The following is a 16,421-nucleotide window of genomic DNA, read 5'->3' as shown; positions in this document are numbered from 1 at the left end:
TATTTGGCTATAAAACTTTACTTTTTAAACATGGTTCTTTAAAAACCTGCAGCTTTTCAGTAAAAACACAAAACACCCAGTAATCTGGCAGATATAGTTTTAAACTCAAACTGCATGTTCACATTTCTCAGTTTGTTCTTGGCACATGTTGTTATGCCAAAATCTAAAGTCCTGAGGCTGATAATAAACAAATCTCTCAACTGTTGTGAGACTTGTCCCATGTCACCAGTTACAATCCTATTCTAGGCACACACTTTCATAAGTGTGCACAGGAAATAATTTTCCTCAATGAGCGAGCGGAGACGCAGTCTAATTTGATGGAGCTTGGCATAAAGACATGATGGTGGCATCAGATAACTCTATACATATATCCATGTGCTCAGAGAGAGGCACAAACTACCCTGGAGAGATGAGGGAGTAGATGAGCCTTTTACAACTATAAACTATTTAAAAGTGTATATATACAGTTACTACAGCAACATTTAAAAAAGAAAAGGAAAGCAAATGAAAATAAAAATGCACAGTAAAAATTTCCAAGGTGCTTTGTAAAAATAAAAGTGGCAAACTGTTTTATTTAGACATTTAATACACATAGCTTTCAAAGATTTCTCAGAGGACACGTGGGTTTCCGTGCCAAGTAGCAACGCTGTTCCAAGTAATTAATCTATGTCCCTGATCTGCAGAATTATGCCTTTTTATGGCAATCTGTCTGAACTCTCTCTGTAACTTCAGATACTTATGCTCTCTCCCATTTGTTACTGACAAATAAGGAGAATTACGCAGCCAGCAATAAACATCTTCATTCTTACGTTTTCTTCTTTCTGTATTCATTAGTTGCCTTGCAGATACTATGTCTATTGCTTTTCTGAATAGAACTCTAGACAAATCATTTACATGATCTGTTAACATGGTATTTATTAAACTTTGCATCTCATAATATTTAAACTCATACATCTTTAGCATTTTAATCAACTTGTAATGCACTGTAATGTGTTTTGGTGTGTTTTCCGAACAACTTGACATGTTTCTAGACATGTTCTGCATTTCATAAGGGGTCAAGTACATTGATACAAACAAGTGTATGTTATAAAACTTTCTACATAAAAGACATGCTCAGTGCCGACTACGCCTAAATCTGTAAAACATAAACACTGCCTCCCAATAAATAAAAGGGTCTGAGCAAGTAATATGGGGAAAAATACCGCCATTTAAAAGGAAAAAGTTTTCAGGTACATAAACAAGTCACCAAAAACCTTTATGCAAAATGTAAAAAGCGAAGTCCAGATGTGTGTTCAATTGGCTGTGCTGGTTCTTATCCAATTCAACATTTTAAAGTGGGTGCCCAGTGGGTGGTAATAAACAGCTTACTATCACCACTCTTTTTACTTCGATTTTCTGTAATTGACCAAAAACTAACACTGCATGGTTACTCTTGTTACCTAATTATTCACGTATTCAATCACAATAAAATACAGCAAATAATGAGATAAATATAGACAATAGGCACATTGTAGTAAAAGACTTACATGATCACAAAATATGTTATTAATTGCTGCAAGATTCTACTACATGCTACTTTAGTAGTGTTCAGGGAACCATTTGCCTGCCCTAAAAATTATGTTAATTCATCTACTAAAATTCTTCTGCGTAGCTTTAACCTTATTCATGTGTCTGCAAAAGATACAGTCTCCTAAAAATCAATTATTGAAATTGCCCATGGAGGCTTACAAGACAAATGACAAATTTACAAATGCTTAGGTAGGTTACATTTTATCATTTCAACTGCATTGATGTTCCATGGTCATTCCTTTATGTTACGTATATGCTGTCTCGCATATTGACTACAACAAATTCTTAGAAAACTATAAAATGTCTGAAGAAAAGTAATGTAACAAATTCACAGTAACAAATGGCTACTGTTAGAAAAGCATACTTTTCACGCCTTTGTACTCCTACACTGAATTTTCCATCCCAAGAAGCTCTGCAAACTATTTATTCCTATTTTACTGTGAAACTCAAAAATAATAAATTAGTAAAAAGCGTAGAATTGTTTACTAATGAAAAAATAAAGCCTTTATTGCAATTAGTAAAAGTTTTAACCGAATAAATATGGCCAAAGACATTCTTTCTACTGATTAGACTAGATTGCAAGCTCTTCTAGACAGGGTCCTCTCCCCTTTTCGTGTCACTGTATGTATCTGTCATTTGCAAGCCCTATTTAAAGTACAGCGCTGTGTAATATGCTGGGGCTATATAAATCCTGTTTAATAATAATAATAATAATAATAATAATTATAGGCCCCATTAAGGAAAGCATGAAATGACAATAATGAACTTAAAATTGAGGTTTGTCAATTCCAGTTAGTCGGCTGCTGCCTTAAAATCCTTTGGGGTATAGACATTTTAACAGTACACACTGGACTGCTTCAAGGAAGGAGACTGTTTTCTTTTGCTTAGAAAGATCACCCAGCAATTTAAGACTTGCCTTAGAAGGTCAACTGCGGCCCTTGTAATCACATGGTTATGTAAAATTAACGGCTTATGAGAAGTGTCAAATTGCAGCGCACAATCAGCTAATACTGTGTGCAGTGATCACTTAACAGCATCTTTATGTTGAAGTTAAGCATAACACTGCAGCCAAAGCAACTTAGGGGTGTGCACTAGGTATGTGTTCCTCTGCTGGGCGGCCGCCTTCCATTTTGTCATCCATTAGCAGGTGAATTGCAAAGGCAGCAATGGGGGGAAGCACAGGATTGTGCAAAAGATAGTCTATCCTGTGATGGTGAAAAGGTATATGGCCACTGCACAGCTATAACAGCGAGGTCATTAATATATGTATTGGCCAATTCTGTGTGTGACGTGGCTGACTGGAGAGGCTTTTAGTGTTTTATCATTCAACCTGAAACTACCAGTAGCCCTAAACTGAAGAATGTCATCAACAGCTGAGGAAAAACATCCATACTTCTTAGGGACAGGAAAGCAAAATGGGCAGGATATTTAGAGAAGGGGTCATGGCAACTACGGGCTAGGCTGCACTCCTACAGTGTACAATCCTGGGTGGCAGTATACCCAAAGTGCTTGACCAAAGACAGAACAGGGATTTCTAATGCTCAAATACAATGTGCTTATTGGATAAAAATTGATTTGTGTTAACAAGACACAAACTCTTACAACAGGCAAGTTACAACAAATATAAGTATAAATAACAGAACCCAAAAAGCATCCAGCATACCGAAAAATAGTGAATGTTAATGACCATGACAATGGTAATATAATAGTTATTAATCTAATTTTTTAACAAACACACATTTCTTATTTTCACCCGATGAGGTTGCCAGTAACACACTTCCTTCCTAATGTGACAACCTAAATTCCTGCAGAAATATGGTAATATTGGTCATAATGGCAACACAACAAACACTATATACTGAACATTGTAACTTTCAATGTTAAAATTAATTTTTAATTGGTTGCAGCCATGACCTATAGTACAGATACTTAAGCTAATATACAGTTAAACTAAAATATAAATATGTATACATATTTATATATATAAACCATAGATTTTTCCTAGACACTAAAATAAGTTGTACAGTTCTGTACACAACACATACCTGCTATCTTCAGCATGTAAACAGTGTTCTGCAATATATGAATCACGATGTACAAGATTATAACAGACCTGGAAAACAATTAAAAAAAACAATCAATTTAGTTTACTTAGAAAATAAGAATACAGTTTTTGTTAATTTATTGTGAAAGAAGTTATACTAGATAGAGATGTATAGGACACACAGCCCAGGAAAGGCTACAGGCTGTCACTGCTAGGCTTTTGCAGGGGTCAGCCAGCACCATGCCATTGTGGTTTCTTTATTCATCCCGGGCACACAAAGGAAGCCAGGATTCTCTGGCAACCAAAGCTGCATATGCGCTGCTCAGCCTTGATTCCAGTAACCTGTAGCGATCAAGAATATCCATTGCAAATAAGTAGGAGGAATTTTCATATAGCATGTTTATAGTTAAACTTTTCCTTTTTAGGACAGTCATACTAAGCACTAAAAAATAGTAATATAGACATAAAAACAGATGAAAGGAAGGGTTATTCTGTGATTCACTTTTCTGACACTGCTTTATACACCCAGTTGCTTCCCCATAATTACTGAGACAAAAGTATACTATAAGTCATACATTAAAGCTGATGTTTTACTTAATGCTAATGGGTCAGTCCACCCAAATCTTCAGTAGATGAGAGAGATAAAGGAGAAACAATCTTCTGCTTCCAAAAACAGGGCTAGACAGAACATGCAGGACCCGGGTGCTTAATTGTGTGGGCTGGAAACACTGTATTTGGGACGGGTATAGGGTAATAAGGAAAAACAAAAATGCAAGAGGTCCTAACATCTGAGCACCAAGTCGCAAAAGTATTATACACAATCTAAATACACAATAGGTCAGGTAAAGCAGCGAAAATCAAAAGTCACCCTAACATAGGTTACCAGGATGACAGGGCTCATTAGTAATGCATAGACTTTACAGAGAGTGGAGGCCAGGTTAAATCTTAAAGCTTTCTGTATGCAATGCCCATTTTTAGAGACACAAGTAATACAGGTAACTGAATGCCTAAAATATTATGGGCAAACAATCAAATTGCTGTGATTCTCCGATACACGTGGACTTATCTAGTGGAGAAAATAAAACTTCAGACCAGCATAATTTCCATTACAGCTATAAACACCCACAACTCCTCCAAATACTGCTTATGATACTTTAGTAAGACGCCAACCTCCAGGAGCAAGAGGCCTTGACAATGGAAGCTGTGAGATCCAATGACACTGGCATTACATTTCACCTCTATTTTTAAAGGAGTTGTGCCTGTTGTAAAGAAGAGGCAGACACCCCAAGAAGGTAGTTTTTAATATATGTATCAAGAAAAATGTTAGAGTTAATATTGATCTATATGGATTTCGAATACGAAACACTTTCATTAAATGGACAGAGAACCAAATGATGATCAAGAATTACTTCTTAAGAAATTCTTTACAGAAATTAAGGTAAACCCCTTACTCTGATCTTATAAGGAAGATGTGAATTATAGCAGAGTATTTATAAATGCTCTAGCTTGTAATTCAACTTGGATGTATCCATAAATTTGGTTTAATATATAGCATTTACTATAGTGACTGGTGAGCACTTTTAAGAAATGGCCACTAGGTGGCAGAGTGAATCATTGTTTTATTATGCATTGAAATGAGAAATGTAGAGGGATTGTAATGGATGTCAGTGAACTTTCAGCCCAATTAACAGGAGTAATTTCTAAATGACCCCCATAGAGTAATAGAATAGTCTGTTTCTAATGAGTATGTGGTATTCTAAGGTGTTGAAGCTGGGTGAAAAAAAGCTGTGGGTGGGGTGGTAATCCCTATAATTCTGTAAGCTTTTTACACCAATCCCCTTAGATGTCCCATTTTTCTATCGCCCATGTGTGACCAACTTTCAGTAATCACCCAAAAACAGCTGGGCAGGGGAGAACACTGGATTCTGGTCATGTTTTCAGGGGGAAATCTACTTACTAAGTGTCTATGTAGACCACAATCTGCAGTCCTCTGCGGAGGAATTTTCTTGATTAGTGTGTATGGTTATAAAGGCTTGCTTGCAGCTGCCAAGAATTAAGCTATTAAAGTTAAAAGTTATTTTTGAAAATAGAGGGACCTTCTTCCTTTGCTGTATGACTCTACCTTTCATTTACACAAGTGTCTTCTAGTGTCTGGGACCAAAACATTTGAAACAGTTCATATCAGTCACATTTCGTTGTCTAGCCTCCCTCAATATTAAAACCAGACTCTAAGGCAGCAAGTGTCTATGTCCCACCCCACTCCCATCAAGTCCTCTGGAATTTGGCATGCCAAAAAAAGGAAGGGGACAAAAAGCATGTAGCCCCTTCCTTTTGGCAAAATCAAGCCCTCCTCCTGCTCCAGGGAAATTGTGGGGAGAGAGAACCTTATCCCCACAATGTGAACCCAGTGTTTTAAGGGTTGGCGGGTATATTATAATTTGCCAACTCATGTAAAAGTACCGTGTTCCTAGAATTATTGCGTTCTAACAAATGTGATGTTTGACATGTTTAAAAAGTCACATGTAACTGAAAACTCCCAAATTTAAAAAGCCAGCTCCCCACTTCGGTAAGGGACACCAAAAAACATTTTGCCAATACTGACCCTGTAAAAGTTAGCACATACACACAACCACATATACCTGGTGCAGGTCACTCAGGTTCCAAACAGAGGTGTGGAAGGTTGTGTTTTGATTCATCTGATACTAAAATGCTCAGGTTGTCCAGCAAGTTTTAATAGGCAATGCAAGAGTCAGCTGATGCTAGGATATTACAGCTTTGGAATCCTGTTTCAACTTCAACATTATTTTGTTGTATTTTATCTCTACAAAATCAATCAGCTTTATTGCCCTTCTCTCTGTGGTATTTTTTTTTTTTTTTTTTTGCAAGTGCAAAAATAACTAAAATGACTATTTCTTTAGCATAGGTTTTTAGACCGTCATACCATTTTACTCCCCACGTACAAAAAAAATCAATATTGGAATAAAACATTAAACATGATTTTATATCTGAGGCAGAAGCTTTTAAAACAAATTTAGTATGTGTATTTTCCTGGTGGCTAAACTCTAAAAACGTGCATCCTTTTTAACCTATGTAGAGAATTTCTTTAGAACAGAAACCCCTAGTTCTGATTTAAAAAGAGAACAGTTAGTGTTAGGTCACTACTCGTTCAGATATATGTAAATTTGAGCAGGAGTTACCGTGCCCTGTATTCCTAATTAAAATACACAACATGAGAACATTGAGAACACACATACTCTACATGAGAACTTTAAAAGGTTTACCCTATATCAACAAAGTGAAGATTAATCAGGTGACATTCATATGGCTACCAGTAACCTAACAAACCAATTAGTCCACTAATTGTTTTAAAACAATTCACAACAACAATGGTAGGAGATCTCATCCGCAATACCTGAAATAGTTCTGAACATATCATTTCAGAGTTTGGTGGAGTCACAACCTGGATGGATAAAGCCAGCCCATGATGTGTTTGTATACAGTGTAGCATCATACAGCAAAATTTATAAAAGTAGGCCTGTCAGGACCCCATTTACTATCACACATTAGACTTGTAAGCTCCCTTCACTTATAATAAAGCAAAAAGACAAATATTTAATATGTGTGTACAGAACAGTCAACTGCACACACACAAAAAGACGTTTATTGCAGAATTACTGCACCTGCCACATGTAGCAGTCATGTAAGGTTTAAGAGCCATTATTTAGGCTTTAGTTAAGTTGATAAGCTGTAAAAGTTTTGAAAGAACTACCTATTGACAATTTGGAGTTTCAGGGTTTTTTAGAAACACAATTTGGAGGCTTGGAATATCTGACAACTATATATATTAAACAGAAAATATGTTGAATATGTGCATACAATAAAATAATTTGCTAATGCAACCGATTTAGATGCATTGTGTAGCTTAGTAGCTTTCAAAAATAAACATGGTTTTAAAGTTTAGGATTCATCTGTAATAGCTCGCCTTTCCTGGTTGTCAAATAGACATTGCATGAATAACCTTGTTTTATAGACCACTGCCACTTTCCTGTTAAATCAGTTGTACAGGGAGCTTAACTATTACTGTGCATCCACAAATCTTTTATACCTCTGTAATATTACCCATGGAAGGACATTTGTGAGAAAGGATGCCAGTATAAAGCTCTACTCTCACCATTTACCTTTAAACATTTTCTAAATCATGCGGTCTTCTGGTGCTTTCAATTACCACAAATTATTACACTATTATGGCCCTCCTAACTGGCAAAATTTGTTGGCAAATTTGATGTTTTAGAGCTGGCAGCCTTGTCTTCCAAGACACCCTTTCTAATCTTTTATAAATATTATAATAATGTACATATAATATACATATAAACTTCCCTTTCTCTAAGCCAAACAATTTTACCCATGCCAGCATTCTGATTTGTTTAGGGAAATCAGGAGTCCTCCCTCTTGTCCTAGAATGGTGGAAGTGAGCAAGCCAGGACGGCATGATGATGATGATAGCTTTGATAGCCTGGACTCCAAAGAAATGGGTTGGCCAATGGCAGGTGTCCTTCAAATTGGGAGTGGTCCATTGAGTCAGTGTGGTTAGGGTGGGGGGTTTGTTGCAGGCAGAGGGAACGCAAGTATTGCAGCACTACTGAATAGTTCCAGTTCTTCTTGGAACATTTGTGAAATGTATTTGCATATAGAAGATTATACAAGACTACAAGGGTACAAGACTTTCACTGGGCTTAAATGCTAAAATTAAACAAGGATATTTTTACTAGCAATCAGGTTGATAGGGCATAGAAGAAAAAGCAGTAGACATAATACCCATTTATATGGACTAAATAAGAACTTTGTAATTCCTCTCATTCTTAAATTCAATGTGGCACTCAAAGTAGGAAGAATACATTTCTTTTACCATCCCTGCACCATAGTAGAAATCATTTGTCTACATGTGGAGGGCCAGGACTTCTAGTCACAGGAAGTAGATGGTGAGTAATTGTAAAACACAAGTCTGTTAAGAGGAAACGAAAGGGCCCGAGAGGTCAGGCTGTGTGAAGAAGTGCACAGCTACAGGCAAGCACAGGAAAAATGTGTATAAATGGTGTTTAAAATTTGTAAAGTGTATTTCTAAATGTATTTTTCCCACTAATCAACATCATTGCTTTGAGAATGTTGGGATTTAGTTGGACTTCATACAAAGATGCACCAAGGATCTGCATTTTTTAGTACATAAATCCTGGGGGAGGAGACCCTGAGAAGAATAAGTGAACCTATCCTTTAATGGCAGTCACTTTACACAAGCTTTTGGCAGGTATTCAGAGTGAAACTTGGCAAAGCCCACCAAAAGCTTATGTGGACAGGCAGGATTTCCACTGCTCATATGCTTCCCTGATTGAGCCTGCAAGTGGTCATACTGACAAACATTGCTCAAACACAATCCACCATTATTAGGAGGCCTGGAAAGAGTACATGGAGGGAAATACAAGATATAAGAAGGCTGGAAGGAATCAGAAGCACTAGGGAAAGAAGTGATTTATAATACACAGTTCTCATCCATCCATCCAATCCTATTCATGACAAACGGGTATAAAGTGATCACGGAAGCAAAGCAAAATTGTAGTCCCAGTTTGCTGATGAGATGAATTGATAGGCAGTCATGATATCTGAAAGTGCTGGCACCTGGAATGCTGAGAACAGGAGATTTACTGCATGTATACAGAGATGGGGGTGAAGGCTGAATAAAAATGAATACCAAGCTGATGCCTGTTAATCTAATTAATGCTAAACATATTCTTTAGTTTGGTACATAAATCAAGATATTAGATTTTCATAAATAAATTGCACTTTAGTATTATGAGGCAACATTTTCAGATGCCAAGTCCAAAAGGTCAATTCACTTATCGTGTAGTAAAACACAGGCATATTGCTGTATAAATATGTTTTTCAAGTAGAAATCCCCTTCACACTTATAACCACTAAACTAATCCTGAATCCCGCTTTCATGAAAAAAAAAAAAGATTACCATTACAAAGAATAGCTGGCTATATTTCTTGCAGTTTTTGTTACAGCAGATCTTAGCAAATCTTCCTAAGGCAATACAAAGGCTGGATTCAGAGTTTTGGTAATGCAAGGTCACTTATTATAAAGTGGCGCCCCAAGTAAGACGCCTTAAAAAGGGGGCTTAGAGTATTTTTAGCAAGTTAGGGTAGTAGCCTATTAAGTAAGAATGGGTTGTTTTAAAAAAGCACTGGTAAAACACTTATTATTTAAAGGTCACAAAAGTTTTAAATTGAATCATATATAAGCTCCAAATTATCACTAAATAACATTTCTTGTCCCTAGAGAGTCTTGGTTTCCATCTAGGATTGACTAACAAAATATTTGCCCATCAGCCTTTGTTTATCTCCTAATACATAAGGACTAGTCAACAGTATTATATTACATTTATTGTTATAGAAAAATGTGGTGGGGTTGTACAGCTATAAAACTCCACATTTGGAAATTCTAAGTTCTGCTTATTCTATCTCTATCAGTCTCAGTTTTGAAGGGAACCTTAGTTTGCATATAACGAAAATAGGACTGTTAAAACCAGGGATTGCTGTAATTCAGCTTCAAACTTTGTAGAGTTCAGAAAATATGATTTGGGGAGTTTTGTATAAAGTACTTAAAACCATTACAGTCACTACAAAATCCACATTTGAAACATATGCCACAGTTTCATTTGCTACAAAAAAAGAGCTGGTTGCAAGTTAAAACTGAAAATAATAAACATGAAAGATGGAGTGGAAAAAGAGGTAGAACCTCTGTTAAAAATTGTTGTCTACATCCTCACTCAGGAACTTTCCCCCTGCTCACTTCCTGGTCCTGTAATCATAAAGAAGGCCAGGGGAAATCCACCAGTAAAAACAGTAACAAGAATAAATTCTGAGAAAAGAGTTTCTCACTATCTTAAAGCATACCTAAACTCGGGATTTTCACTTTACATAAAAGGGTAGACAACCCTGGGACGCGCCTGGGTCGGGTGACGTTGGAAGGATAACAAGAAAGAGAAGATGGCGGCGCCTGGTCCGGGACAACGGGGGACCCCATGCAGGACAACCCCAAATAGATCGGACTGCCCCGCAGGGTTGAAGTTTTTTTTTCTTTGAAGTTTCAAGTTTAGTTCCTCTTTAAAATATAAACATTACTCTCATCAAAATAAAAAAAAGTATATTCCTTTTTTATTGCAATAATTATGTAGGTTACGACTTTACTATATAAACAAAAATAATGGCAAAAAACATTCCAAAAAAATACATATGTAGAAAGCCATCAGCAAAACACAGGATTTGTGGACACAAAGAGTTGAAGAAATGTTATTTTTTGACCATTACTGTTATAATTATAGGACTCAAATTGGAAACTCCTGAGGAAGAGGATATTAATATCCATGAAACACGTCGAGACCGAAAGTTATTCGAGACTACTTCAGTACTTGTAATACCACATGAAGGTCATTTTATGATATTTTTAATTATTAAAGTTTGCTGGCATTAGGCTACGTACACACGTGCAATAATTATCGCTGGAAACGAACAACTAACGGTCATCCGATAATCAACTAAAAAAGTGAACAGTCAAGCCAACAACACCGATGAACGAGGAATGTTGCTGGAAAGGAACAACCGTCCTGGCAAATCCATTGTTGGCTATCTATTGCGTGTACGGTCGTTCAGTGATTGTGGATGGTTCTACGATACACTTTTTCCCGTACACGTTACTTCCTGCATCGTTCAAACGATTGTATCTAGTGTGTGTAGATTATTGGTAGATTATCTTTGAACATTCAAAATAATGGTGAATTATCAGTGATCTGTCCTTAAGTTTTTTTCGATAATTATTGCACATGTACGTAGCCTTACTCAAATATTTCCAAAACAATGTATTTTTATTGCAATTGCCTTTAAGTTTTGCTCATGGTTTTCTACAAATGTACTAAAGAAGATATATCTAGTAATCTAGAAAATTTTCTTTGTGCATTTTTGTGGGCTAAGGTCTATGGGGGCTATGAATCTACCACCATATTTTCAATTGGCCTTCCCAGCGCCATACACTATATCGCATTGAGTCATGTGAACATTCTAAACATCAGTGAATAAAAAGCAAAGACTTTCAATACGAATAGAAAAGTACACGCATTCTTCAAAAACTTCATTATTCGGAAGAGCCACAACAGGAAACACAAAAACCACACAATGCATGTGTTAACAGTATAGCAAATATAAAAACAAATCAGAAAAGTTCAAATATATTTAAATGCATATGTTTGAATAGGCGCCTATTCCTAATTTCCAGTTAAGGTCTGCTGTTACTGCTGGGTTAAAGTGGAGCCAACATTAAACATCATTTTATTCAGAAATATTCTCAAACCAGCACTCTCTAACCACCCTAAAATCAAAGCTGTCCCCATAAGTACATTATCTTTGCCACAAAATGTCATCAGTTGTCCATGTCAAAACATGCACATTTTCAATTTGCAATTGGGCCCCACACTTACTGCAATGGTACAGATATACAAGGATGCCACTGACCACTCTCAGCATTACTGAGCGTTGCCCTGCACTGAGAACTGGCAGAGTGGAAGGAAAACCCTGGCATCAATAGAAAAGAACTTTAGTCGGCATAATCAGGCAGGTTAATATTGCAGAAAAGGACAAGTGATGTCTCTTCTCAAATCAGGTAGGTACAACGGATAATTGCTCTGGGATTCTGGCATCAAAGATCAACTGCACATGCGGGGATGAACTCACACACAGTAGGAAGTCATCCTGGCACAGCCAATCAAGATGGCCAGAGTTTGTCTTGAAGAGAAAGAAGATGGCACACCCTGCTCTGGAACAAGGACAGGTGAGCCGTGCAGATTTAGTTCCATACAAGTACAACATACTTGTAGGAGGCTTCACAAGGAAAATAACACCTGGAGTTGGGATTTAAAGTGATAAAAATTTGTTTACCACAGATTTACCCTTTGAGAGTCACAGATTCTGTATCTAATGTGGCTGATCATTATTCTGCTTCCCCAATCCGTAAACAAATAAAAACCTTCTATAGACAATAAAGGTTACCATGAAGCCCACTTTGTGAATTCCAACCCCACTTTGTAAATTTACCAACCCCAATTGCGAATTCCCTTTCATCCCGCTATCATTACTTTCCAAAAGTGATCTTTAAACGTGCCTATCAAACTTATTATTATTGCTGCCAGCGAGGCACTGGGAAATGTATTCAAATTTTGCCCTCTGCTGTCTATCTTGGTAGCTTTTGCACATTTGTTCCCTACCTACTTTTAAAGACAGTAGTACAGATATGGGGTGAGAGTAAGGTCAGCTGGAAATGTATGTGATACGTGACTGAGCTTCCTACTGCAGCTCAATGGGCAAACAAGTTAACCCAGGGAAAAGAAGTAAATGGTAATTACAATTAGGTGATAATGGGGAACTAGCCAACAATGCAACAAAGAACCAAGCACAAGAACACAGAGCTAGCCAGGTAGCTTCTTTACCCATTTGTGCTATGCGGTCTCTTGCTAGTACAAGGGAGCTCACAGTAAATACCAGTTCACTAGCTTACACCATAGCATGTACCCTGCACTTCACTTTGCACACTGTCCACTTATAGTACTAGGAGGCCCCATTCTGTATGGAATAGCATTGTTTTTATACCACTGCACCCTATTTTCATGTAGTCTGCCATCCCCCAACTTCTGGGCCTGGAGAGACCTGAAGTAGATAATGGATAAAATGGCATCAAGTTTTATTTGTTACCCACTGGTGAGATTTCCCCTCACTGCCTGATAAAAAAAATCCAACAGTTTCGACAACTTTTTTTAATTGAAAAAATGTCTCCACTAACAAAATTTTCCCTAAAGCAAACTTTTAAAAGGACAGCCAAAACAATAATGGTTAAAACTCCTATCCAGTTATTTTTTTGCTACCTGTGTTGGAGGAGTAGGAGTAACAGGAAGTGATGGGAACTCATCTTGAAGAGATGGATCCAATAACTTTTTGTCCATGTTGGAAGACATTCCCTTGTCTGTTCTTATGTCAGCTCCATAATGTGAGATTTCATCTTATTTCTGTATTAGTGACAGTGGTCACGTAGGGGTTAGCAGTAAAAAAAACACAATAACTCATCAGGGAGTCCAACCTATTACCACTCTATTCAAAACCTTAAAAAAATGCATTTACAAACAATTCAAGATGGGGAATCCTTGGAATTCCCACCTTGTCATGATTTCATGGCTCCCCCTTTTTGACCTATTCAAGAGGAAAGTTTGACACAGGAGTGTTCTCTGGGAACAATAGTAGCAGGATGACAAGAGTTCAAAGGAATCATGTAACACTTCACAAACCAGGGGAGACATTTACTTATAAAGGGGGTTTAAAATGTATTTAAAAAACAAACCCTATAAATGCAATTTACAATTTTTTGCAAAATTCAGAAGTGAACTTTTTGGCTATGTTCAGCCTAGCATTGGGGTTGTGGTGTTGTTTGTGTCAGCAAATAGCTGCCTCAGGGGAGTACAAGTACATCTCCCCGCAGCAGCCCAATAGAGAATGTGTAAGGGTGGCAGTGAGCTGTTCAGTGATGTGCACTGCAGTCTGGTCTCAAATCTACAGATTATTTTCATTATCATGAATTAATATAGCGCTCACATACTACACAGCACTGTACAAAGTCCATCGTCATGTCACTAGCTGTCCCTCAAAGGGGGTTTACAATCTAAAGTCCTTATCATAGTCATTTTTAACAGTCTAAGGTCAATTTGGGGGGAAGCCAATTTGCCTAGCTGTATGTTTTTGGAATGTGAGATGAAACCAGTGTACTCGAAGGAAACCCACATAAACAGGGGGGAAACATGCAAACTCCATGCAGATAGAGTTCTTGCTGAGATTTGAACTTGGGACCCAGCACTGCAAAGGCCGGAGTACCAACCTTGCTGGTTCCATAAAGTGCTGCATTGCCAGCAGCTGGGAGCCTTATGGAATCGCTTGATCTGACCTTAGTTTATGATGATGTATGTATACATAGGGCCTGCCCGAGAATCTGACTGATCCCTAAAGTGATCACAAAAGAAAAATAAATTGGCAGCTTCACACCATACATCATATTGCCAAGTATTAAAGATAGATTTCTGCTTCAAGGGCAGTTCTATACAAAAAAAGTCTGTTTTTGATAGAGAAGGAAGCCTCAGCCAAGCTTCCTATTGGGTCCTTGTTTGGGAGATTTCCCATCACTCCCTAGCCATGATTTTCCTTGGTACTGTCCCCAAACTTTAACCAGGACAGGAAGCGTGAATCTTCCAAAAGACATAGCTGAGGTTTAAGCCTAAAGTTCAGATGTGCAGTATACAGTTTTCAAACTGCAAATAAACCGCATGTTTGAAAAAAAAAAATCAGACTGTGGTGTAGTTGTGCTGAAGCTTTGAGGAGCTATATGCGGTGTCAGAGGATGGTCAGCCGCAGAACCGCTTATATAGACTTAACTGGAAGCACATTTTAAGCATTTACAATGTGGCTAAAAGTGTCCTGAAGGCCAGTAGATGACCAATAATGCTTTGCCTTATGTAGCAAGAGAACCCAAATGCAACACAAACTAAAACATTTCGACAAGTCAATACAGGCATATGGCGGTCAAGACTGAGCGCCTTGGATCAGTTAGCGCACCTTTGTCCAAATCATAGCTAGTCTTAGACTAAACCTTTCTCACCATTATCAAAAAATGAATATAGATGTTCACTATACACACACATTGGATTCCTGTGACAGCTCCGATATTCAATGTGTAAACAACCACCAGCAATTACAACCCAAACTTTTATGCATGGGATAATCTGCCAATTATACACCCAGGTTATAAGATTGCTAATAAAACCTTAAAAGCCTCATTACAAAAGTGTTAAAAGGTCACCTCATACAGGCACAACTAAATATATGTAATAAATTCACAAGCTCATAACCCGAACCATGGATGTATTCTTAAAAAAACTTTTACAAGTTACTAAAATAGACAGCAAGGTCCAGAGAAACCGAGCAGATCAGCCAAATGTGACAATTCTGCCCCGCTGACACTCCACCAAGAGGTGTCATGGAAAATATGGGTGGGAGGGCGAAGATGACAAATAATGTCATTCCTAAAGAGACCCTGTCACCACATCCTCTACTTATCAGCTCAACACTTATAACAGTCATCCTTGTTCCAGGAATTTGAACCTTAAATCCCGAGATATCAGCACAGCCAAATGACACAAAAATGACACCATCTGGAGAGTGGAACTTCCAGGCGATCCAAGCTGCCCCACCTACAGCATGACAAGTACAGGAATCTCCCAGATCAGCCCTGACCATGGGGGAAATACAGGGAGGATGTCAGAGGAGGACATGATTGGGACTCTTCCAAAAGAGTTCATTTTACTAACCTTTAAAACACAAATGTAGCCATCACCGTGTATCAGCAATAACACAATGAGCTTTTTTTAAGGAAAAGTTTTACTGAATTTGTGATTCCATCCTTTAACTTGTAGCTACGTAAAGAAGTTTTGATGATCCCCGGACACTGCTGACCAAGTCCTTCCACCTGATGGAAACTACAGCAGAACTTTTGTCAGATCCCCAGCCCCTCCCCCTGCTAACTATTGCTGTGAGGCCATTATTGCCGGACTCAGCTCCCCGGGAACTATTTACCTGACAAGGAAGCGGCAGCCATGTAATAGGAAGCCGGGGACAGTCCGTGTGACATGGACACTGCACCCGCCTGGAGGAAGTCACTGTGACAAGCT

General features: G+C 37.8%; 1 protein-coding gene across 3 annotated transcripts in view; it reads right to left on the bottom strand.

Moving 5' to 3' along the window:
• The window catches only part of RAP1A (RAP1A, member of RAS oncogene family), a 32,461-nt gene that overhangs the window by 12,665 nt on the left and 3,375 nt on the right, over window positions 1-16,421 (bottom strand). For all 3 annotated transcript variants that reach the window (XM_072425595.1, XM_072425601.1, XM_072425586.1), the window contains exon 2: window positions 3,615-3,682. The gene's annotated coding sequence lies outside the window, so the exon portion shown is untranslated. The remainder of the gene's footprint in view (window positions 1-3,614; window positions 3,683-16,421) is intronic.

Source organism: Pyxicephalus adspersus, chromosome 1 (genome assembly GCF_032062135.1).
Source record: "Pyxicephalus adspersus chromosome 1, UCB_Pads_2.0, whole genome shotgun sequence".
Taxonomy (NCBI): domain Eukaryota; kingdom Metazoa; phylum Chordata; class Amphibia; order Anura; family Pyxicephalidae; genus Pyxicephalus; species Pyxicephalus adspersus.
This window is presented reverse-complemented; position numbering and strand designations above follow the sequence as displayed.